Source organism: Clarias gariepinus, chromosome 2 (assembly GCF_024256425.1).
Source record: "Clarias gariepinus isolate MV-2021 ecotype Netherlands chromosome 2, CGAR_prim_01v2, whole genome shotgun sequence".
In the NCBI taxonomy this organism is placed as follows: Eukaryota; Metazoa; Chordata; class Actinopteri; order Siluriformes; family Clariidae; genus Clarias; species Clarias gariepinus.
The window spans coordinates 7,961,035-7,988,900 of NC_071101.1; the positions used below are offsets into that span (position 1 = coordinate 7,961,035).

A 27,866-nucleotide genomic window follows, 5' to 3' on the forward strand; every position below is an offset into this window, starting at 1 on the left:
TTGTGCCACATGTCCCCATCACATCCGTGACCGTGACAACTGAGGAATATTACACGTGCAAGAATCCTTGCTTCTACACCTTTGTGTTTAATATTCACTCTGGCACGATCATCATTCATCTCTCTTCAAATATTCATGAGCCAGAGAGAGCCACTGCGCATCGGTTGTGTTTTCACGACCGGTTTTGATCAAAGGATTGAGAGAACGCCGAAGCCCGGCCTGACGACGCTCGAGGAGCCGAACTGCAAAAACACAAGATGGAGTGAATGGAAGCTGAAATGAAGTGTGGCAGCAGAAATGAAAAGGCTGTCTGCTTTTAGCAAGAATGAAACTTTTATGAGAGCGCTTCTCAAGCCGATAATAAAGGCACGAAGTTATGATGTTATGTGATCTCTGAAATGAAAAAAATATGCCTGGTATGAACTAGGAGTGTAACACAAGAAGACTGTCTGTGTCTGATCAGTGCTTTAAATATCAGTATGTGTATCCAGATTTGAATCTGACATGTGCTGTGGTCTAGACCAGACATTTTCATTTCGAACATCTGATCCCCACCGCTAGTCCCAGATGTGTTTGAAAGTATAAAATGAATTTGACGAAATGATGTTGAGATAACGTTGAATGAGCGATCAAAAAACAACATTGCAAATACTACCTCAAAATAGCAAAATAAAAATGACCGAGCTGCCTAGTTAAAAAAGCAAGTACTACTACTAATGCAGTCCCCAACATATGATACACAACATGATGCTGCCACCACCATGGTTCACAGTGTTATGTTTTAAGAGTAATTTTAGTCTTATCTGAGCAAAGCACCTTCTTTACGACGACTTACGAAGTATTCACTCACATGCCTTCACATGCATATGAACTTGAGTAACATCCAGTTATATGTCTCAGCTATATAGTAACAGTTATATGTCTCAGCAAAACCTGATGAGAAAAAACAGCTTACTAAAATTGAGCAATGTGTGCAGGACATAAGAAATTGGATGCTAATTAACTTCCTAAATCCGGATAAGACAGAAGTTCTAGTCATAGGACCGCATACAGCTAGGAGTAAAATTTTAGATCACACCGTAACTTTAGATGGCCTTTCTGTTCCATCAAATGCAACAGTGAAAGACCTTGGTGTGATCATTGATTCCAGCCTTTCATTTGAAGCTCATGTAGATAATATTACCAGGATAGCATTCTTTTACCTCAGAAATATTGCCAGGATAAGAAATTTATTGTTGCTAAACGATGCAGAAAAACTAGTTCATGCTTTTATCACCTCTAGGTTGGACTATTGTAATGCCTTACTGTCTGGTTGTTCAGCTAGATGCATAAATAAGCTTCAGCTAGTCCAGAATGCAGCAGCGAGAGTCCTCACTAGAACCAGAAGATATGAGCACATCACCCCTATCTTATCTTCACTCCATTGGCTCCCTGTGAAATTTCGCATTGATTTTAAAATACTACTCTTGACATATAAAGCATTAAATGGTCTCGCGCCGCAGTACCTGAGCGAACTGCTAGTGTCTTACGATCCGCCACGCCTACTTCGATCTAAGGATGCAGGCTGCTTGTCAGTACCGCGTATTATGAAAAATACAGCTGGGGGCAGAGCTTTTTCTTACAAAGCCCCAAAATTATGGAATAGTCTTCCAAATAGTGTTCGGGACTCAGACACAGTCTCAGTGTTTAAGTCCAGGCTAAAAACCTATTTATTTAGCCAAGCATTTTTATAAATAGATTTGCCATAGGTAAAGGAGCAGATCTGGGGGACTCATGGACGTAGAGTATTATGGTGAACTGGTATGTTTGGATGCTGTCTTCCTCACTCTCATTGATCACTCAGGTTTGCTGACGGTGAGGTGATTGTTTGCTTTACATGTCAGGAAGCCCTCATGTTTGTGTTTCCTTCTGGCTCTCCCTTTTAGTTATGCTGTCATAGTTAGTCCTGCCGGAGTCTCTGCTTGCACTCTACAGTTAATATACATTCACATTATACATTGTGTGACTGCGACCAGACCTAACTGCCATCTCTCCTCTTCTTCTCTTTCCCCCCCTCTTTCTTTTTCCTCTCTCCTCCTGTCCCCCCCTTTCACTCTTTCTCTCTCTCTGTCGAGCTACACATGTCGTTCCTGAGACTCCCTCTGCCCTCCGGACCTGTCTGACCCATCCTGGTGCCCCGCTTCTAACTGAAGATCTCGTCACATGGATGCCCCGTGTGTCTCTCTGGGATGCGTCTGGTGTCTGGGAATGATTCTCTCTACCTAGAAAATGGTTCTGGCCTTGACTGGTGTTGGCAACTGTTTCTCTGGGGACTTGACAGTTCGATAGTTCATGACTGGAACTTCTTACAAGTCTACCTGGGTCTTCAATAACTACCTGGACTCCATATTAACATCAATTAACATCAGCTATTATAGCTGAACTGCCTCCCACCCTACACACTGTATAAATGCAGATCATTTACTGCTCTCTGTTTCACCCAAATGAGGATGGGTTCCCTGTTGAGTCTGGTTCCTCTCAAGGTTTCTTCCTATTACCATCTCAGGGAGTTTTTCCTTGCCACTGTCGCCCTCGGCTTGCTCACCAGGGACAAACTGACCATTTTTGATTCATACAAATTCACATTTCATACAAACTTAAATAATTATATTAATTATATATAGTTTATATTCATATAAACTTAAATCTTTTGACTGTGTAAAGCTGCTTTGCAGCAATGAAAATTGCTAAAAGCGCTATACAAATAAAATTGAATTGAATTGAATTGAATCCAATTCTTAATCCATAGGAAATAATATGATGTTGGCCCCGCCCCCTTTGCAGCTATAACAGCTTTAACTCTTCTGTGAAGGCTTTCCACAAGGTTTAGGAGTGTGTTTATGGGAATTTTTGAACAACTCTCCAGAAGCGCATTTGTGAGGTCAGACACTGATGTTGAACGAGAAGGACTGACTCACAGTCTAAACTTTAATTCATCCCAAGGATGTTCTATCAGGTTAAGAACTTGGCTGGCCTGAACTCAACACCTGATAGAAAACCTTTGGAATGAATTAGAGCAGAGACTGTGAGCCAGGCCTCCACCTAACCCTATCCTCTGCATCCTCTTCTCTCACACCAACTAACTTCATGTCCTCTCTCACTGCATCCATAAATCTCCTCTTTGGTCTTCCTTTAGACCTCCTGCCTGGCAGTTCCAACCTCAGCATCCTTCTACCGATATATTCACAATCTCTCCTCTGAACATGTCCAAACCACCTCAATCTGGCCTACAAAACATCTAACATGGGTTGTCCCTCTGATGAACTCATTCTCGATCCTATCCATCCTTGTCACTCCCAAGGAGAACCTCAACATCTTCAGCTCTGCTACCTCCAACTCTGCCTCCTGTCTTTTCTTTAGCGCCACTGTCTCTAAGCCGTAGAGCATCGCTGGTCTCACCACTGTCTTATACACCTTTGCTTTCACTCTCGCTGATACTCTTTTATCGCACAACACACCTGACACTTTTCTCCACCCATTCCAACCTGCCTGTACCCGCCTCTTCAACCTCCTTTCCACACTACTCTTTTCCACAGAAATGCACTTCTAGGAGGTCAAAAAATGTTGATGTTACTCATATTCATATGCATACTGTATGAAGCCAGGCAAGCACATACATTTAGCAGACACTCTTATCCAGAGCGATAAACATTTTTTTTTTTAATCTCATTACACATCTGAGCAGTTGAGGATTAAGGGCCCAACAGTGGCAACTTGGTGTTTGAACCTGGGATCTTCCAAACCATAGTCCAATGCCTTAACCACTGAGCTACCCCTGGCCCTACTTTTGGCAATATACTGTAGTTCAACAAACATTGTTTAAGAACTAGGATACTAACAAAATTGGTTATACACGCATGTTCATATGCACAACTCGAATGTCTGTATGTAGGGGACTTAATGTACATCCTTAACGTTATCTTCCAAAGTTCCTCAACACTCCTATCAAGTTTATGGAACTGGTTGTCCTGTTGAACTTTCTGAAAAGCTTTCTATCTCACAGACCGAGTAATTTTAGACAGCACTGTTTACACTTGACAACAATAGCTCATATTATTTTTACCAAATTGCTTAGGAAAAAAAACTGCGTCATATAAGCTGTGTTTATTTCTAACACCTGGATTATTATCATAAATTCGATGTCATGCGAGTAGATATTTTCCTAAAAATGCGGCTCTGGCAAACGCTATGAACGTAAATAAATGTAAATGCATGTGAGTGGATGTCATAATAAAATTCATCCTGATGCACACACACTTTCTCAGGTTGCATCCTCAATCAATAATGTGCTCTAAGTGATCGATGGTTTAATTCCATTGAGAGAGTCTTACACTCCCATAGGCTGTGTCTACGTCTATGTGTCTGTGTTTGTGTGTGTGAGAGAGAACGAGAGAGATTCTTTGCTTTGACCCTCAAGCGTGTACTCTGTGTATTTTATTAGTTCTATCCGTCACTTCTTCATGGTACATGTTATATCACCAGCTCTCCGAAGCTCAGCTTAACATAAAGAACACAATGTTCCTTTTGGATTTAATGTCATATAATAAAGATAGAAATGTCTACATATGTACCGGCATGTGTAATAATTAATGTTAATGATCAACAGGTCCTTGTTTCTCTGTTCACAAGAGGGTGTGTGAGGCCGTGAAGGTTATTGTTACCACCACAAAGTCGATGATTTTCCTAAACTAGGAAGTGTTCTATTTGTCCTATACCACATCACTATCTGGAAAGGAATGGCGCTTATTAAAACACAACAGGTACTTTATATGCCTTTATAGTTGCATTTAATGTTCTGGAAAGACCCAAAAACGAAAACAGATTCATTCTCCTGGTTTGCTGTCGAAGCCGCAGCTCTGAAATCTGATCCAATTTAAGTCTTTTAGTTTTGTTCAGATCAAAGTGACTCACTGTCAGTATAGAGAATACTGAATTATGGAGCATAGTGAAGTCTACGGAATACTAAAATATATACGGAATACCAAAGTACTGTATATGGAATGTCAAAGTCTACAGTATACTGAAGTGTAGAGAATCCACAGAATATCGAAGTATGTGGAATACTGTTGTGTATGGAATGCTGAAAAACAGAGGATACTGAAGTGTATGGAATAACAAGGTATACTGTATGTAATACTGGCGGCATGGCGGCTTAGTGGTTAGCACTGTCACCTTCCACCTCCACGTCTCAGGTTTTATTCCCGCCTCGGGGTCTGTGTGCGTGGGGTTTGAATGTTCTCCCCGTACTTGGTGGGTTTGCTCTGGGTACTCCGGTTTCCTCCCACAGTCCAAAGACTGTGACGCAGATTAGGCTAATTGGCGTTCCCAAAATTGGGGGTGTGGGGTGTACCCTGCCTTGTCCCCTAAGTCTATTTAGGATATAATCCAGCGCTCTGTAACTCCCCCCCCCCCCCCCCCCCCACCGCGACCCTGTAAACCCTTCTATACCACTTTATCGTCCATACATGGTCACAGGGGCCTGGAGCCTGTCCCAAGAAGACTTAGGCATAGACAGGGTTTCAACACACTCATTCATACACTACAGGGAATTTGAGAACACCAATGAGCACCCAGAGGAAACTCACCAAGCACAGGGAGAACATGCACACTCCATGCACACAGTAGTGGGAATTGAACGCGGACCCTGCAGGTGCAAGACGACTGTCGCCTTGTGAAGAATGAATCCGTTTTTGTTTTGGGTCTTTCTAGGACATGAAATGCCTTGCATAAAAAATACTACCTATAGGCTAACCTATTATTTGGATGATATTGTAGTTAATTATTCCCACTTGCAATCTCCTACTCTCCACTGAATTGTCCATTTGTGTATTTGTGAAGGGTTTTCTGCACATTTGCACGTTCCCCTACCCTCATCCCTTGTTTTCTCGCCACTTAGCAATTTTAATTTAGATTAGATGAAATCTACATACTGTAGGAGTTTTAAAATTACTAATCATTACAGTTATGCTGAGATCATCGATACAGAGCATGACTAAGCTGTGAAGACAGCAGGAGGTTTAGTAGCCTGCTTTACGCTCCTGCAAGCATGCTGAGGTCAAGAGCCTGTGATTAATGAACGCCGGAGAGTGGATGCTTTAGCACAGTACACTCCAAAGCCATTTTTATCCTCAGAGTATGGAGATGGAGGAGGATGTGAGTCAGTGACAGGATAGCCAGAGCAGCCTCGTACTGTATCAGATGCTGCATCATAAGCCTTTCTTCGCAGGGTTAAAAAATGTGCGGTTTTTGAGGATGCTTGACGATTTTACAGTGTAATTGCCAGAGGTGGGAGGTAACTGAGTACATGTACTTCGTTACTATACCTAAGCACGTATTTCACGTAACTGTACTTCACTTGAGTAGTCATATTAGGGGATGCTTTTTCTTTTTTTTTTAAGTACGTAAAAAGCATCCTCTGCATGGCATTGCATTACCTAACCACATTGACTGTGTAGTATTTGAAGCAGGAATTTCGGCACCTGCTGACTATTATTCATAATTGCCTGACTTGGCCTACCTTTGAGATACACTAAATAATGTAACAGGCTTTTAAAATCAGGAGCGGATTTCTGTTTGCAATCAGAAAGGAAAATCTGATTGACTTGTTTCAGGAATATCATCATCGTTTTTATCTCCCTTCACACTGGTAAACCATTTGAAAGTCTATAAAATTGTCAAAAGTGATTTTTGCATAATAGGTCACCTTTAATGTAATTTTGCAATAAGATGGATAAGAGGATTAAATTCACTATATTGAGTCTGTGTCTGTTCCGTGAGCCAAACAAAAATTTTGAAAGAATAAAAAAGTCTGTTTTAGTAATTTAATTAATATACAGTAGAGACTAAAATTTCAAAACACACTGAATACACAGCTGGCACCTTTATGTACCTGAGTTTGATATATTATGTTTATCAGAAACCTGGATTTAAGAGAAGGACTATCCAGGGTATAGGTACATACACCAGCCTTGGCTAATTGGTAGGGGAGGAGGAGTCGCAATTATTTACAATAATAATCCAAAAAACACAGATTGAAATTTAATGCATTTGAAGTTCTCTATAGTAACATAAAAAGTGTAGCTACAAATATGAAGTCAGCAGATTTCCTCTCAAACCTTGTCGTTTCTGGAGACAAAGAGTTAATTGCTGGAGACCAAAGGCATCAACTTTAATTGAATCGCCGTCTGACTCCACAGAACTCGATCAGGCGACTGAATATTTAGAGTCAACATTCTGTTATACCTTAGCTAATGTAGTTAAAAAGAAAATTATTAGAGATAAAAAACTCACTCCTTGGTATAATGACCACACACGCACTTTAAAACAAATCGTTCGAAAATTAGAACGCAACTGGCGTCAAACTAAATTGCTAGTATTTCAAATAGCATGGAAGGAGAGCATCCTGAACTATAGAAAAGCTCTCAGTGCTGCTAGATCATTATACCCACTCTTATAGAAAATTACAAAAATAATCAAAGATTTTCATTTAATACCAAAGCTTAATTAACTAAAAACAAGACCACTGCAGAAATCTCCACAACAATAACATACAGTAGTGAGAACTTGTGAGGACATGAACTTTTCAATAACAAAATCATAAAGATAAGGCCAAAAATTCAGGCTTTGAAACCAGACAATTTAAGTGATACAGCTGAGAAACTAACCACATTACATCAGAACCTAGAATACTTTACTCCCCTTGAAGAGAATAAACTAATTTCACTTTTCTCTTCTTCAAAATCGTCAACCTGTGTATTAGATCCTATACCAACACATTTTCTTAAACAGATAGTTCCAGCAATAACAGAACCCCTGTTGAAAATACAGTAATGAACTCTTCACTCAGCAGTGGGTATGTTCCTAAATCCTTTAAATTAGCTAATTAGATAATCAAGAAACCTGACCTTGACCCCTGTCAGCTGTCCAATTATAGGCTGATATCAAACCTCCCCTTGATCTCTATCTCTTAAGATTCTGGAAAAGATAGTATCACAGCAACTATGTTCACATCTACAGTACATAGAAATCGCATAAATGAACTGTATCAGTCAGGATTTAGGCCTCATCACAGCACAGAGACAGCACTCATTAAAGTATTAAATGACCTCCTACTGGCCTCTGATCAGGGTTGCGTCACTATACTTGTGTTACTCTACCTGAGTGCAGCTTTTGACACCATAGATCATAGTATTCTCCTTCACAGATTGGACAATGTAGTAGATTAAGGGAACAGCTATCTTGTGGCTCAGATCCTATTTGACTGATCGTTATCAGTTTAAACGGTGACCATGCTGCATGTTCTCAATTAGAGTTTGGTGTTCCACAGGGTTCAGTTGTAGGCCCACTGCTTTTTTTTCTCTTTACATGCTTCCTTTAGGTCACTTCCTTCATGGTATTAGTTTTTATTGGTATGCTGATGACACAGTTATATGTCTCAGCAAAACCAGATGAAAAAAAACAACAAAAAAAAACAGTTTACTAAAGTTGAGCAATGTGTGCAGGACATAAGAGATTGGAATTAACTTCCTTCTGCTTAATCCTAATAAGACAGAAGTTTTAGTCATGGGACCACAAGCAGCTAGAAGTAAGCTTTCTGATCACACTGTAACTTTAAATGGCCTTTCTGTTCCATAAAGTGCAACAGTGAAAGACCTTGATGTGATTATAGATAATTTGAAACACATGTAGATAATATTACCAGGATAGCATTCTTTCATCTCAGAAATATTGCCAAAATAAGGAATATATTGTCACTAAACGATATAGAAAAACTAGTTCATGCTTTTATCCAATTAATGGGGTCCAATTAAGTTCCTAGCCAAGCATTTTTGTAAATAGATGTGCCTTTGGTAAAGGAGCAGATCTGGGGGACTCAAACTGGTATGATTAGATGCTGTCTTCCCCATGATCACTCAGGTTTGTTGACGGTGAGGTGATTGGTTGCTTTACATCTCAGGAAGCCCTCATGTCTGTGTTTCCTTCTGGCTTTTCCTTTATATTAAGTTATTCTGTTATAGTTAGTCCTGCCGGAGGCCCTGCTTGCATTCTGCATTAAATATACATTTACATTATACATTGTTTGATTGTGACCAGACCTAACTTCCATCTCTCCTTCTCTTCTGCTCTCTCCTCTTCTCTCTCTTCTCCTCTGTCTCTGCCTCTCTATCTTTCCCTCTCCCTGTCTCTCTGTCGAGCTCTACATTGCGCTCCTGAGCTGCCAGTGATCCAGACCCCTCTACCCCCTGGACCTGCTTGACTCGTCCTGGAGTCCTGCTTCTGGCTGAAGATCTCATCACATGGATGCCCGTGTGGTCTGCCTGGGATGCATGTGGTGACTGGGGACGATTCCATTTTTTCGCAGGATGGTCCTGTCCTCCGCTTATGCAGACAGCTGTTCTCTGAGGACTTGTGACTTCAGTCACTTGATAGTTCAGGACTGGCGTTTTCTACAGTCTACATGAGCTTTCAAGAGGAAACTGGACTCCCTTTTAACTTAAACACATATCCGGTTATACTGAACTTTCAGTCTCACACAGTATGATGCAGATCAATCCCTGCTATCCGTTATAACCCAGATGAGGATGGGTTCACTGTTGAGTCTGGTTCCTCTCAAGGTTTCTTCCTATTACCATCTCAGGGAGATTTTCCTTGCCACTGTCACTGTTGTCCTCGGCTTGCTCTTCAGGGACAGTCCTAACATTTTGATTCATACAAGTTTACATTTGATACAGTCACTCACTCACTCACCCATTCACTCACTACGGGCTATTTGGCAACGTCAATTAGCCTAACCTGCATATCTTTGGGGTGTGGAAGGAAACCGGATTACCCGGAGGAAACCCACCCAGCACGGTGAGAACATGCAAACTCCATGCACACAGAGACGGGAATCGAGCCTGGCCGGGAATCGAACCCAGACCCTAGAAGTGCAAGGCGCCACATTTCATACAAACTTGAAATGTCTATTGAAATGGACCAGAAGACATGGCTTAATTCACTTGGGGGTTTTACGGTATTAACCCCCTCCAAAAAGGAAGATTTTTACTTCTATGTATTTGTGCTTTGCATTTGCTTTCATATTTCAGTATAACTTGTGACTTCTTTCATGTGGTTATAATTAAAAGAACACACCAGAGGAAGTAAAATAAATTTAAAAAAAAACAGCAACAACATTGTGTTCCTGTTTCTGTCGCAGTGTGCTCTAGCTCATGCAGCTCAGGCGTCTGAGAAAAAAAGTACTTACTACACAAACTGGAAGCATTAGGGAAGAATTACAAGTAGTGCCTGAGGTGTGTCTTGGTGTGTGTGTGTGTGTGTAGGGATTAGCACTGGGTAAAATCCACAGGAGTGACGGATTGACACATTTTGGACAGGACACTAGTCATACAGTAGGAACAATGGCATGTTTTTGGAGGCGGCGAGAACCCTGAGGACCTGTGGTGCAGCCAGGAGGATATGCGGAGAACACGAGAAACTCCACACGAGTTTAGGATTACACTGAGGGAACAAAGGAGATATGAGGCGGCAGCATTCTAGGAAAAAAAACTGTTCGCTAATAGACGTCGCAGGTGTACGCGTAACGGTAAAAGCCACCCACCTTCCCGGGAAGTGTTTACACATGAGTCAGTAATAATCTGTATACATGTACACACAGATCCATGTGTTTAAGCCTTGGGCAACACCTTGGGTCTGATAAACAACGCACAGTGAAGTAACACTCTTTAAAACAGCGAACAAACCAGAGTGAGACGCAGAGCTGCCTCAGTCCTCGAGCTCATTAGGTCTTGTGCTAAAAATAGGTTTAATCGACAAAGCAACAACTCACTCGCTCAAGCATTCGCAGAACTGTGTCTTTAGAGGTTTAACTCTCTTTCTTTCTTCTTTCTCTTACACACACATATTAAAGACAAAGAAAAAGTTAAATACACTTGATTACAGTACACGATCAACTCGTCTCGTTCCTTAACTATATTACTGTATAACCATTTAACTCAACTCAACACATATTAATATGACAAATATACCATAACCTACCTAATGTAAGAGAACTAAGAGCAGAACTCGTTCCACTAAACTACAGCCACTATCCAGAGATTCCCGCACCATGCTCCTGATCCGATGATCCAGCGTGCCAGCGAGGGCAAAATTATATAAATCACATGAGAGCGAGGATCATGGGACTCTGCTGCAGTAAACCACCGTATTCATTTAAATGCCTATAGAGTACACCCATTCTGGGAAAGAACAGGGACGTACAGTAGGAAGTACTTCTGTTTCATCACATCTATTTTATATGAGTCTACGCATAGACTCAGGTTATTGAGTGATTTCCAAAAAACAATACACTATACATATATATATATATGTGTGTGTGTGTGTGTGTGTGTGTGTGTGTGTATAGTCAAAAGAAAGTGTATATACACATAAAAAAATAGTATGATATATTATACTACTATAGCATTAATATTATTATCATATACCCCACAGAAAAAGAAAACACCGGGAGTCACAAAAACCTTTTGACATCTAAAATAAAGATAACACTGCAAATATCTTTTTGTTTTAAAAAAAGCATAAATATCCTTTAATGCTCTGTATGAAAAAAAAAAACAGAGTGTGTTCTACATTTATGAAATCAATGAACTGCTACAGAGAAAACTGATTTTTTTTTTTTCTCTCCTGAGTGCAACAAAAACATTTTGAACAATTTGGGTTGTTGCTTACTTTCAAATAAAATACTCAATGTCTATTTGAGTCCTCCTCGTATTTATGAAATAATAAAAAAATAAAAACTTAAACCATCCACCTGCAGCAAACCAAAAATGCCGTCTGCTTCTGTGTGCCATCACCCTCTTACTGGATCGTGCAGTCAGCCGTCAACCTGAATAAAAAAAAAATGGACTATTTCTTTAAATCGCGTGCCAGCGGGTGTTGCACATAAACAACCCAAAACACAATACATTTAAATGAAATACTGATTATTTATTTTCCAAAGGCACGGCAGAGCGATGAAAAAGCCACATGTGGCTCCGGAGCAGCAAGTTGCCAACCCCTGTCATATACGTACAGCAATAAATTTAGTATTAAAAAATGTCTACACTTTTTTTTTCCTAAAGTGTGTATACATCTTCTTGGCTGTTGGTCCCAACAGGCATAACTGTACATTGTTCGCTCACGATCCTGTCACATCCTGGTTTACTGGTGTACACAGTGTAGGTGAAAATTAACTAGCCAATAAAAATTTGTAATAAAGTTCTTACGTCTAATACAAACTTTGAAGCAAATTGTACATGTACTGCCTCCAAGTCCTCGATTGTGGAACGCATTGTCCTGTACACCTCCTCCTTAGCGTACTGTATGTCCCATAAGACTAAAATCGCATGGAGTGAGATCTGGATTTCTTGGAGGCCATGCACGAGGTCCACGTCGTCCCCACCAACATTCCGGAAAATGCTGGAGGACGTGCAAATGCTGGAGGACACACTGGAGGACTTCTTCAGGTGGTTTTCAGCAATATCCCAAACCGCTTCCTTTAGAAGACTGTGCAGTCCATCCGCGGCCGTGGTTCGACGAAACCGGTTTGACGCCACTGGTGCCTATGTTGGAATTGAATGATTTGCTTTCATTTTCATGTGTAATAAAGTTCATGTACAATTTGTTTCGATACATTTCTATTGGAAATATGGACTTGATTACCAGTTTTTTTTTTTAATGCCCAGTTACTTTTCACCCACCCTGTCCCATCAGGATGATTCAATCCACCTGGCAGGGGTGTTAATGTAACCATAATGACATCCACTCTACATCATTAATCCCAGACAGTCTCTTATTACAACAACAGACAGCTCTTGCCCAACCACAGGTTTCACATGCTGACCACTTCCTCCATGGCACCATTTACAGGTTTTAGATCTTCAAAACAGTCACGCTTTATTACACCGGTCTCACCACACAGGAAATTCTGAGTAGGAGATTTTTCCATTGTTCTGATTGAACTGTTCAGGGTGGGTAATTTGATGAAGCACATGAACACGCTATTTACTGCACCTCTCTACACAATGCAATTCTCTCAAATTGCTCCTAATACAAACAGTGTACAGTTTCAGGTGTGGTGATGTTACACATTTCCTCAAATACCTGCTCTACAGTATCTACAACCATTTAACCTTCTGTAGCGCCGTGTCCCAAGCCGCTCCTCAGAGGTTTTAGACTCTCAGACTCTCAGCTCCCGGTGGACTTACATGTAGCACTGAGCTACACGGGACACTGAATGCTTGGTGCAGGTGATTTGAGAGCTGAGACAGTGGAATACCTCAAGACTGCTTTGGTATTTTGTCAATTATGATAAATATAAGGAAAGATGCTGTTGTTGATCAGTTCACTGGTTTCCATCATTAAAATATGATGAAAAATAAATAGCTCATCCCGCTGTCTGGTGTATCGATCAGTCTGTGTACATCACAGATTTTTTTTTTTAAATATATACCTCTCCGCTGGTGGTCTTCTGCCTCTCATAGGTCACACAACAATGAATCGATTGTCTATCTCATTCAGAAAGGATATTACAGTGTAGAGACTGACAACTGTAGCGTTAAAGTGGCACAACTATAACATTGCAGAACATTACAAAACCGGCATACAGCTCCCAAATCACCTGAACCAAATGTTCAAAAGCAAGAGGAGAGCAGTTGTTGATTTGTCTGGAGCTTACAGTGGGGGTTAAAATGTTCATCAAGAAAAAAAAAAAAACTGTTCACTGTTATCTATAAAATATGGTTGTAGTCAAATGTTTTGGGTTATGGTTTAAATAAGGTATGTTATACTAGCGTACTGTAGTAAGGTGGTTATATTAATAAAAAAATGGCTGTAGTTATGGTTAAAAATGTGGGATTATGTTTTTTTTTTTAAGGTGTCTGTTTTTTAAATGTCTGTGGTTATGGCTAAAACATGTCTGTGGTTATAGTTTAAAGTGTCTGTGATTATGGTTGAAAAAGTGCCTGGTTATAATAAAGGTCTAGGTAGTCTACTGTAGGGAGGTGTCTGTAGTCATGTTTGTTGATCAAAGAAGGTGTCTGTAGTTGAGGACTAAATATATGTCTGTAGTTATGGTTTTAAACTTAAATCTGTTATTATTATTATTAGTAGTAGTAGTAGTAGTATTTAGAAGGTGTCTGGTTTTATGGTTTAACATTGTATATGTGGTTCTTCTTTTTCTCCTCATTATTATTATTATTATTATTATTATTATTATTATTATTATTATTTAGTAGGTGTCTGCAGTTATGATTTTAATAAATGATTTGTAGTTAAGATTGAAATGATGTCTTTGGTTATGGCTAAAATTTATTGTGGTCATGGTAAAAGCATCTGTATTTATGGTACAGTATTTGTGGTTTAAAGTTTCTGAAGTCATGCTTAAAATAGGTGCCCGTACTAATGGTTATAAAGTGTATGAGGTTATGAGTAAAATAAATGTTCTGTAGTTTAAATTAAAATCAATATTACCCCAAAGCAATGTCACAATGAATTGGACAGCTCACCTCAATTATTAATTATGACCAATTATTTTAGTGGGCTGTTGTTGTTTTGTTCTCATAGTTCACTGAAAAGGTTTGTACTGTAAATATGCTCAGCAATTACAGCTGGAATATAATCATCATTTTTATTGTAAGAGTTATTCTCTATGTAGCTTCCATGCTGTAGACTGAACAGGACAGAGTTACTACACACTACACATAGAATTGTGTTTTTTAAGGGTACAGTACACAAACACACACAATATATGTTAAAAAGTATTAACAGAATAAACAAAAAAGTATTACCAGAATAAAATAAATTATAATTGTCGTTCATCTGTTTCCTTTCTGGTCTCGCCACAGCGAATCATCTGCCTTCATCTAACCCTGCATCCTCTTCTTTCAACTAACTTCATGTCCTCTCTCAGTGCATCCATAAATCTCCTCTTTGGTCCTCTAGCCCTCCTGTCTGGCAGTTCCAACCTCAGCATCCTTCACCATCTCTCCTCTGAACATGTCCAAACCACCTCAATCAGGCTCCTCTCACTGTATCTCCAAAAGATCTAACATGGGTTGTCCATCTGACACAAACTTTGTCACCAGGGGGCTACCATATTAAGGCTACTACCACCACTCAGTCGGCAGGGCTAATGACGATCACGTGTTTCCTTTAAACCATGTGACGCCAACCAACCGCACCTTGTCGAACTGCTTGCTCACTCAACATTGGAGCGACATAACACACTCGGAGGACAGCGCTATCTGCTTCTTCCACTTGCATGAACTCACAGAAGCCAATGATTAGCCGTAGAGCCGTAATTTATGTGAGAGCACCAAGTACCTCCCATCCCACCCGCGCTGAGAGAGCTCAGCCAATCAGCTCTGTCTAGGCCCTCAGCTGTGAGAGGTTACAACATCACCTGGGGATCGAACCAGCGAACACTTTACCGCTGCGGCACTCGGGGGCCCTGATGGACTCATTCTTGATCCTATCCATCCTTGTCACTTCCAAATAGAACATCTTCAGCTCTGCTACCTCCAGCTCTGCCTCCTGTCTTTCTTTCATTTTCATTTCCACTGTCTCTAAGCCGTAGAGCATCGCACCACCATTGCATTGAACACCTTTTAGATTAGTTTTGAATGTCAGTTTTAATGAATTCTTTAATAAATTTCTATAAAATATTACAAGTATTTGTGCATTAGTTCAATCCAATTAAACTTTATTTGTATAGCGCTTTTAACTCTCAACTGTCATTGTCGCAAAGCAGCTTTACACAATCTAAACTATGGAAGTTTGTATGAAATGTGAATGTGTATGAATCAAAATGGTCAGATAGTCCCCGATGAGCAAGCCGAAGGCGATGGTGGCAAGGAAAAACACCCTGAGATGGCAATAGGAAGAACCCTTAAGAGGAACCAAACTCAACAGGGAACCCATCCTCATAAATATATATACGTATATTTACATTAATGCGAAGTTTATTGCATCGTTAGACCATGTCAGACAAATACATAAACCATATGTCCATTATGACCAGAGGTCCTTCCATGGTTGTACACAATGGGAATAAATACAATGGTCACCACTGGCCTCCACGGTCCCTCGTTGCACTACAGAGGTTCCTAGAACAATGGATGGATGGATGGATGTCCATTATACATTATATAGTTATACTGTATAGTTAGTTGGTAGCTGACCACCAAAACCAAGGCCACCTCATCTGCCATTACTGCCTGAGATTACTAATGCTCTAATTGATAAATGAACACAAATCTCTACAGCCACACTCCAACATCTAGCTGGAAATCTTTCCCAAAAGAGTAGAGCACATTTTAGCAGCCAAGGTGGAATAAATCTGAAATGGGATAAGATGTTCAAAAAGCACATTTGGGTGTGATGGTCATGACCTCAGCCAGGGTTAATGAAAGGTCAACAAAACAGCTTATACTGGATGTGTCCGCAAAGTCTTTGGCTTTCAGAGCTCCACTACTTCTAAATCTGTCTGAAGGAAAATTTTATTACTGTCTGGATATAAAACAAGACACACACCGGAGGCACTTCACATTCTTGAACCTTTCTATTCTGTTCAGTACGTCAATGCCCTTTAAACAAAAAAGGGACTAAACTGGTTTTCTAAGGTACAAATGCTTGTCACTATACCTGTGCAGGAAAACTGTCAGTCGGACTTCATGGACCACCGGTAAACCTTTGAGGGTGGATTTGTATCTTGGGGAACAAAAATATGCATTCGCAGTACTTTTTTATTCTGAGATTATTCGAGTAAGCAGGCTTTTTTATGAAAGGTTTGGCTAATTGTGTGATTGTATATACTGTATAGTGTATTGGAAACAATAAACTGTTGAGTAATGTGATGCTGGACGCTGGTTTACAAATTGAGCTTGTAGAATCAGCATCATCCTGCTAGCATCAGCAGTCTTACCCGAGGGTTTAACGTACATGTCAGGACAAATTCAGCACAACCTGCCATCACTGCATTATTCAAAATGCTTGTTTAAATTTCTGACTATTTCAGAGCGTTCTTTTTTTCATAATGTCAGGACGTAAATGCCAAGGACATGGAGTAAAATGCCACCAGACGTTCCTCTGGTGATCCTTTGGTTCTCTGCAAGACCTGACCTGAAAGTAAATGTGTTTGTGCGTGTGTCAGTGTGTGTGTGTGTATTCATACAAATGTTTGCCTTTATTAGCCTACATGACACAGCAGGATGTGAGGCCAGAACGAAGCTTACTTGGCCGTGAAAACATTAAAATGCATTTCACATGCCAGGGTATGCGCACTCACTTACAGACATGTCCCTGTGGGTAAATTAAAGTCTGTGCTGCCAGACAGTGCTGTTTGTCAACACTGTATTCCTTTAGGACAATCATCTAATTGTGCACAGGTACATACACACTTTTTCCTTAGGCAGTCTTTATCATAACCACAGACACGTACTTTCTCTCATAACCACAGACGGTCTGTATACTGAACACACCGTCCCCCAACCGTACCCTAACATACAGTTCAAATTTTAAACACTGAAACACAGAAACACATGGTTTTTAATTTAGTTGAACGCTACAACTACAGACTGTTATACAATAAACAATTGTTTATTCTAACTACAGACAATTTCTACTTTACTACACATCAAACCCACAGGCATAAACTACAGAATGTTTTATCATAATCAGTATTCACTAGTGAAATACAGTACAGTTTGCGCTTAAGCCCTGCCAAAAACTACAGACAGTTTAACTATAATTATAATTAACTCAATAATAACAGCAGACATGTCTCACTACAACCACTGACTATAATTACAAGATATACAACTTTACAATAACCACAGACAGTTTTATCATTACTGCACAAAGCGTTTTTCTAAGTACACACCATAACTACAGACAGACAGTGATTTTTTTTTCCCTATAAATATATTTGTCATAACTGCAGAGACCTTTAATAACATATAGAATTATAGACAACCGAAGACAGTTTCTAGCCTAGGCTCAGACAGGTTCACAGATTGTTCCAGGATAACTATAGAGTTCATTGACAGACAGGGGTGAACATTAAAACCGACAGGATTTTGGGGTGTGTGTGTGTGTGTGTGTGTGCTTCAAAGGAAGAGTAAATCAACTCACTCATTTCTAATTCACTGGTTTCTAATCAGCTACATTGTATTCTCTAGTGACCCTACATAAATATTACGGGGAAAGTCGCTGTAACTGGAAAACGATCTTATTGAATTAAGCAGCAGAGAAGCAGATGCTCTGGGCGACTTATTACATTCTATATATATTAAAATGACTTCTCTCTCCTAGTGAGGTGACTTTATCTCTTCCACAGTGAACGCTTAACAAGACCGATGTATCATTATTAGCAATGCTTGTTTTTTAGGTCACGATACAGCAAGACAATGCCTACAGCGTCAAAACAAGATCGGCATGCAAAACTACATAAGGGCTTCTCAGAGAGTGAAACATTTTATGCTAAATTACACCCACCCGAATTTCTTAATTAAGGAAAGCAAGCCATGTTAAGGACATTAGCCTATAATTGGCATTAAACCACAAAACCACAACAAAACAGAGCCCGCATGTGAGCACAAAACAACACAACTACAATTCAAATATAACGCTAGCAACAAACCACAACACAACAGAACTAGCATGAACTAGCATCAAAACACAATACAAAAGAATGAGCATCAAACCACTATACAACAAAAATATTCATAGACCACAGCACAAATGTAAAAAAAAAAAAAAAAACACAACAGTACTAGTATGTGACTACAAACAACAGAACGAGCATTAAACCACAACACAACAGAGCTAGCCACAACACAACAAATCTAGCATTAAACCACAACGACAATAGAACTAACATTAAACCACAACACAACAGAGCTAGCCAGTGACCACAACGCAAGACAAATCGCATTGAACCACAACACAACAGAACTAGCCAGTGACTACAACACAACAAAACTAGCATTGAACCACAACAGAACTAGCCAGTTACTACAACACAACAAAACTAGCATTAAACCACAACACAACAGAACTAGCCTGTGACCACAACGCAAGACAAATCGCATTGAACCACAACACAACAGAACTAGCCAGTGACTACAACACAACAAAACTAGCATTGAACCACAACAGAACTAGCCAGTTACTACAACACAACAAAACTAGCCAGTGTCTACAGCACAACAAAACTAGCATTGAACCACAACACAACAGAACTAGCCAGTGACTACAACACAACAAAACTAGCATTAAACCACAACACAACAGAACTAGGCAATGACTACAACACAACAAAACTAGCATTAAACCACAATACAACAGAACTAGCCTGTGACCACAACGCAAGACAAATCGCATTGAACCACAACACAACAGAACTAGCCAGTGACTACAAAACAACAAAACTAGCATTGAACCACAACAGAACTAGCCAGTGACTACAACACAACAAAACTAGCATTAAACCACAACACAACAGAACTAGCCAGTGACTACAACACAACAAAACTAGCACTAAACCACAACACAACAGAACTAGCCAGTGTCTACAGCACAACAAAACTAGCATTGAACCACAACACAACAGAACTAGCCAGTGACTACAACGTAACAGAACTAGCATTCAACCACAGCAGAACTAGCTAGTGACTACAACACAACAGAATTAGCATTTAACTACAAAACATTAGAATAAGCATTAAACTACAACACAACATTTGTGCAACACTTTACATATTTAAAGCACAGCACAATACTAGCCAGTGACCGCAACTCAACAGAACTAGCATCAAACCACAATACAACAGAGCTAGCCACAACGCAACAAAACTAGCATTGAACCACAACACAATAGAACTAGCCAGTGACCACAACGCAAGACAACTAGCATTAAAGCACAACACAACACAACACAACACAAATAGCCAGTGTCTACAACACAACAGAACTAGCATCAAATCACAGCACAACAGAGCTATTAACTAGACCACAATGTAACAAAACTAGCAATGAACCACAACACAACAGAACTAAGCAGGGGCTACAATGTAACAGAACTAGCATTGAACCACCATACAACAGATCTAGCCAGTGACTACAATATAACAGAACTAGCATTCAACCACAAAACAGTAGTACTATCATTAAAACACAACACTGCAGGACAACACATTTTGTTTTGTTTTTTTTGCTAATATAGTAGGGCATCCACATTTAGCAATGACATACTGTATTTTAATTAAAAGGGAAAGTGTAAAAGACTGTGAGTAAACCAAAAGTAACTTACATTTCCAAAGAAATAATTAGGAAAACATATAATAACAAAAAACAGAATTAGTTTCTTAAGCATGTAGCAGCTAATTTTTTTATTTTGACTTTATAAATGAGCAAAACTCCTCTAAAACAGGAGGAAACAGGAAAAAATTAAAATAAAAAAACAATATTTTCTTTCCATGATTGCATCAGTCCAGGGCAGGGCTATTCCCATATGCTTTACTATTTTATTATTGCTTTATTATTTTTAAAATTGGACACATAAAAAGTACACAAAGAGTGCTTGTGACTAAACAAAATAGCTAGGCAGCTTAGCCAGGACAACACACAATGAGTTAGCAGTATTATTATTATTATTATTATTGTTGTTTTCTTGCTATGAGCTCATTGAGCTAATCCTAGGAATTAGCAATCCTCAGAATTTCAGGAATTAGCTTCCATTAGCGGTTTCCTTCTTTCTGCGTTAATTTAGGTAAACTTTATTACTCGAAATTCGCCAACCATGGAATCCTGAGGCAGTAAAAACCGAGGTAAATGTCTTGTTGTTATGTACATGCCCTTTGGGTGTCACAGACTGTTCCGCTTCTATAAATCCCTGAACACACTCATCTGTAAGCCACTACGCTATTTTAAGTGTGTTATATGTGATATTGGTCCCTTAAGGACTGCTTCTTATAATACATCTCTCTCTCTCTCTCTCTCTCTCTCTCTCTGTCTGTCTGTACGTGTGTGACATACAGATGATCTGATATACACAATGTTCAAAGGTTTTTCTTTCTGTGTGTGTGTAGCACGACACACAAATCCAATATGATGTGTGATGTATAAAATGTTAATGTACAGTATGTAAGCAAACAGGGCTACACAAATTATGTTAAAATCACATACATTACACAGATGATTATCATATGATCGCATGTTAAATAGCATTTTGATGTAAAGTGAACTTTATTAGTGATTTATAAAAAAAAAACATATTTAAAATTACCTACATAAAAAGAAATTAATTTTATAAAAGAAAACACATATTTTTTATTTAACATATTAGTAATTCTACTTATACATTATAATATGCATTAGTAAGCTGCGTGATATAATGTATTACCGTCTATATTTGTATTTTTATGCATTTCATAATATCAGTGATATGAACACTTTCATATAAACTGCCAGTAAGACACTTTATAAGTGAGACACCAGTAAGCCACTTTATCCCCAAAACATCTCCGTCGATGCATGGACTCCAGTAGACCTCTGATGGTGTCCTGGCACCAAGCCATAAGCATCACAATCTATAACCACCTGTAAGTTGTGATGTGGGACCTCCATGGATCAGCTCGATCAGATTGCGATCTGAAGAACTGAGAGGCCGAGTCAACATCGTCTCTCTTTGTCCTGTTCCTCAAACCATTCCTGAACTTTTTGGCAGTGTATCAGAGCACATTATCCTGCTGAAAAAAGCCGCTACCATCAGGGAACACCATGTCCATGAAGGGGTGGAACTCGGTCCGCGACAGTGTTTAGGTAGGTGGTACGTGTCAAAGTAACATCCGCATGAATGAACATGGAGCATCACACTGCCTGTCAGCTCACATTCTTTCCATAATGCATGATGGTGCCTTCTATTCTCCAGGTAAGCAACACACACACACACACACACCTGGCCATCCACATGATTCATCAGATGAATGGTGGCCATGGAACAGCATGGGCTACTCAGCTCCATGTGCAACTAACTACAATACACTGTGTGTTTTGACTCCTTTTTATTACTCTGTGCTACAGTAGCTCTTCTGTTGGATCAAACCAAGCACATCATTGAGCCTTGGCTGCATCTGACCTTCTTCCTAGTTCATTGGTTATCCAGACCAGCAACACCCCACAAGACCTGCTGTTTTAAAGTTGCTTTGGACATCTAGACATCATTTGTTTGTGGCCAAAGGCACTCAGGTCCTTAAAAATGCCAATTTTTTGCTGCACAACTTTGAAAACTGTTCATCAGTTCGCTTGCTGCCCAACTCTATATACCCCACCCCTGGTACCACAGGTACCATTGTAACAAGATAAACATGTTATGGATCTTACTTTTTGTCTACAATATGTCTGTGTGTGTATCTACAGTTTGTGTATATTACAGTATGCATAAACATACACTGATCAGCCATAACATTATGACCAACTGTGTAATATTGAGTAGGTCCACATAATGCTACCACAACAGTAATGACCTGTGTGTTCTGACACCTTTTTAAATGAAACCAACATTAACCATTTCTCTTTTATTGGATTGGACTACACGGTTCAGCCTTGCGCTCGCCATGTGCATCATTGAGCCTTGAACTTGTCGGCAGTTCACAAGTTTTCCTTCCTAGGATCACTTTTGGTTTGTCCTGACCACTGCAGCCTGGGAACATCATACAAGAGCTGCAGTTTTGGAGTTGCTCTGACCCAGTCATCTAGCCATCACAATGTGTCCCTTCTCACAGTAGCTATGGGTAAAATATCCCAGCACAACGGCAAGCTTGAAGTAAGTGGGATATATTAGGCAGCAAGTGAACATGTTGTCCCTGAAGTTGGAACCGGAAAAAAATTGGAAAGTGTCAGGATTTTAGTCACTTTGACAAGGGCCAGATTGTGATGGCTAGACGACTGGGTCAGAACGACTGCAGATCTTGTGGGATGATCCTGGTCTGCGGTTGTCAGGGCATATCAAAAGTGATCCAGGGAAGGAAAACCGGTGAACTTTCAAAACAGTGTCATGGCCGCGCGGTCGAGACTGGTCCGTGTAGTCCGATCCAATAGAGGCGCTAGTGTGGATGAAATTCATAAAAAGGTTAGTGCTGGTTGGGATAGGAAGGTGTCAGGACACACAGTGCATTACTGCCAAATTAGACAGGTGGTCATAATGGTATGGCTGATTGTTGTAAATATGTTATGTAAACATGCATGTTATTGATTAAGGGTAAATTATATCATGATGTGAATGTATGATATCAGATCATGTGATGAGTAAGTCATGATAGGCGAGTTTAAATTCTTCTACACACACGTCACCTATATATATATATATATATATATATATAAACATACACCTATTAGTGTGTATGATATGTACAGTATAAATATCATATGAGAAAGCCATATACAATGTGTAATAAAACATTATCCATATGCACGGTGATGATGTAAGTTTATAGAAGTTATAATGCAAACATGGCAGAAGATGCATCATGCATGAACAGCACGCGATACCTCCAGGATGAGGACGAGCCACAAGAACACGCGCCATGGAACACACAGTGCCCTGACCGCACGCTGCTGAACATCTCATTAACACCAGGATACAGTCACGTCTCACCTGCGCCGAGAGACCCCGCTCCGGTCCACACCTCCGCCTGTTCCGCCCCGGTTCTGCCCGCTCCTAGGGCATTAAGATGGTGCGTGTGCTGCGCCCGTGTCTCTCTCTCTCTGTGTCTCTCTCTGTCTCTGTGTCTCTGAGCGCGCGCGCGTCTGTGTCTGTGTGTGTGTGTCTTTGTGCGCGCGCGTGTGTGTGTATGTGTGATCTGATCTCCGAGCACCGGAGGAATAACAGCGCGGCTTCAACGCGCTACTGCCGCCGCCGCCGCCGCTGGTGCTGTCGCTGTTGTCATGGTTACGCACCATTCAGTCGCAGCACGGGACTGCGGGAACGCGCTTCGGCTAAACCACGAGAGCGCGCTTTATGCTGTTAGAGCGCGCTTTATGCGCTCTCTCTCTCTCTCTCTCTCGCTGTGTGTGTGTGTGTGTGTGTGTCCTTGAGAGCGCGAGGTGAATGGTAATTGTTTTGTTACCATGTTGTTACGATATCATTTTTTGTTTGGTATTATATATTGACAGCAAGTATTTTTTATAAACAATATTATTAATAATAATAATAATAATAATAATAATAATAATAATAATCATCATCATCATCTACACCTATTATTATTATTATTATTATTGTGATCGTTTATAAAACAAAAAAATTACATCGATTTACGATCACAATAATAATAATAATAATAATAATAATACTAATAATAATAATAATTGGTGTATATTATTATTATTATTATTATTATTATTACTATTATTGTGATCGTTTATACATATATTATATATAATATTTTTGTTTACTTGCTGCCTAATATATGATACCAAACATAAATTATATTGTAACAAAATGGTAATAATGGTAATAATGTGATAATAATAATAATAATAATAATAATAATAATAATAATAACTAAGCAACTAAGCTTGTCAACTATTATTATTATTATTATTAATATTATTACACAGAAAGTAAACAAAAATTTTATAGATTACACTGGTTTAATTGCTGGCGATAGTATAAATCCCCTAGTGGGCGTATATCAAATTCCATTGGTTGCATTTTGCAAACAACTCAAAAATATAGTATATACAGAGTCAGGCGAAAAAAATGTATACACACTTCAACGTGGAAAAATATACATTAGAACTTTGGATTACGAGCATAATTCTTCCTGGAAGTGGACTCGTATTCCAAAACACTCGTAAACCAAATTAAATTTTCCCATAAGAAATAATGGAAATTTAAATTATTCTTTTACAGCCCAAAAAAATAAACACATAAAAATATTTCATACAAAATATACAGTCAAAATAAAACAAATTACCCTGCACTTAAAAAAAAAAAAATCCCGCCAGATAAGTCTTTCTTTTTATGCACACAGGCGTTGTGTGTGTGTGCGTGTATGTGTGTGTAATGTACGTGTGCACACACACACATTAACGGAGAGAATGTTTTATCGACGCTTATTAACATGATACTCGGTACTCGTAACCCTAGACAATGCAATGCAATTTCAAGTCATTTAAAAAAAAAATCTTTGCTCGTCTTGCGGAACACTCGCAAACCACGTTACTCATAATCTGAGGTTCCACTGTACCCCTATCTTTAGACGATCACATGGCAGCATCAATGATGAAGAAACATAATATTTTACATTGCTGCCATAATTCAATTTAAGGTTTAAAAAAGAGACATAAGCTACTTTTACACTGTCAGTTAAATGTGACTCAATCATGTCATATGTGACACATATCAGATATGTTCTATGTCCGTGTAAACAGGAAAAAAAAAATCATGCATTACGATATTTTGAGATCAGTTTCAGGCCTCCTCCATATGTGGAATTAAATCAGATATAAATCAGATATAAATCAGATATGTTTTGTTCGATATGTTATGGTCGTGTAAACAGACAGATCGGAGTCATTGCGTTCTGTACTTCATTAAAACTTCAACTTCTTCGCGGTTTAATGATGTAATGTCATTCTCCGCGTGTGGAATGATAACATCGCAGTTGACATGGAAGAGGAAAAAGCACCCCGCCGTGTGATAATGCTTATTTAGGCTAAATAACATTAAGAAATCAGTATTTGGTGAATGAAGCATATAGGCTGCAATTATGGCGTTTTTTCCTCCTCCTCCTCCTCCGTTTCAAATTTCACGAACTTTGCATATATCGCAGCGCTAGCGTCAAGCATATTTCGCCTTCGTCCATCTTGGCTAGTGTATAGCGCAAGGATCTACCTTTAAGTATGCGCGATGTTTTAGATGGTATGGCAAGTGTCAACACTTGAATCGGATATGAGTCATAGTTGAAAGAACGTGTAAACAGACAGTGAAAAAAAAAACAGATATAGGCAACAAATCAGACTTAGGAATGCAGTGTAAACGAGGCTACAGTATAGATAACAACTGTTCATAAAGCCTTTTATCCACACTTATACATGTAAAACCAGGTGAAAAACTTTTGACATGCCATGAACTCTACTCTCTATGTCATGGACTTTACTCAAGAAGTCAGTTATTTTGAATTGTTTGCAAAACTTAATTACCCAATAAAATTTGATATTCTCCTCCTAGGGGATTTATGTTATTGCCAGCGAACTGGTCGAGTTTCATCACTTTCTATCATTTTAAATGACATCACATTAAGTGACCATCATAGTTCGATCTGCTTTTTTTTCCAGCATCCATTTTTTTTTTAGGTCTTACATTAAATTACTATTCTAAATTTATGTCATAAGGGTATTTGTATGTCCCCTTTAAATGCATGTGCCCACTCTCACTGTCTTTCTGGTGTGCCCGAACATCCATGGACCCGATCATCATTGCTTGCGACTATATATTTGGGTTGTTTGCAAAACCCACCCAATGGAATTTGATATACTATAAAAGATTTATATGATCACCAGCCAGGTCAAGACATTAAGGAAGGAAAGTTGCAATGGCATTTTAATATCTCAAACGGTTTAGCTGTGGTGAGACCTTAAATTTATGGCAAAAAGTGGCTAATGACTGTCTTTGTGACATCATATTCAGTGATATTACATAATACGATGCTTTTTTTTCAGCATCCGGATTGCAGTGGCGCAGGTGCTTGGGCCCAATCATTGTTGTTTAGCAAATATTATTATTATTATTATTATTATTATTTTATTGTGATTGCTTTTTATTACTATTAACACCACCTTTAGTACAACATGCAACATCAAATAGTTTTATAAAATATAAAAATTTGAATATTCACATTCAGACATTCATATTTATATATTATAAACATATTTCGATTTACATAATTCTTTAAATTCTTTGTAGATTTTAGATAATGCGGTAAATCAGGAGTTGTGTTGCCATATATGTTATTATTTAACATATTCAACATATTCAACATTATGCAAAATAGAGCATGAAAATTTAAATGTAAATCAGAGACAGTTTGTAAAATATACTCATTTCCTTAGACTATATTTCAGATGCTATATGGTACTCTAATCCAAGTCTTGAAGATTCCACATTAAGTTTGGAATGAGTAAATGTAAATGGTGATGGCGGAACATACTGTAAGTCCCATTAGATGTCCTGTAAGGGTTTTATTAGAAGATGGAGTCTCAGGTGTGGACTGAGGGGCTGCCTGTTCAAGCTGTCAGTGTATATGTAATGTAAAATACTGCACTATGCGCACTGCGTCGCTCTCTCTCTCTCTCTCTCTCTCTCTCTCTCTCTCTTTTCTTCCGTGTGTCTTAAGGTCACCCTGTCCTCTCTCTGTGTTTATTATCAAGACATCTAATGCAGGCAAAACAAACGCAGCCGAACACCTCACATGTCCTCCTCTTGCTGCTCTCACACACCATGATGTGTCCATGATAAATCCATCAGGTGCCCATGTGGTGTTATGTGTATGTAATACTTACAGTAGCTGCTTAACATTTATCAAATATTTGTAATCTGTAAATAAATAAATAAATAAATAAATAAACATGTTCACTGATATTATAATGTTCCATATTTAATATGTCCCCTTTTATATCCCATATTTCCATATGCTTTAAGATTAATAACACACCCAGTTTTCCATATATTGAAGCTTTATTGTCACACCCATGTTTCCATCCCATGTAACACTAATGACACACACACA

General features: G+C 39.1%; 1 protein-coding gene across 1 annotated transcript in view; it reads right to left on the minus strand.

Annotated features, from left to right (window-relative positions):
- The window catches only part of fam135b (family with sequence similarity 135 member B), an 80,535-nt gene extending 56,725 nt beyond the window's left edge, over positions 1 to 23,810 (minus strand). The window contains exon 1 of the mRNA XM_053512403.1: positions 23,729 to 23,810. The gene's annotated coding sequence lies outside the window, so the exon portion shown is untranslated. The remainder of the gene's footprint in view (positions 1 to 23,728) is intronic.
- Positions 23,811 to 27,866: the final 4,056 nt, after the last annotated feature.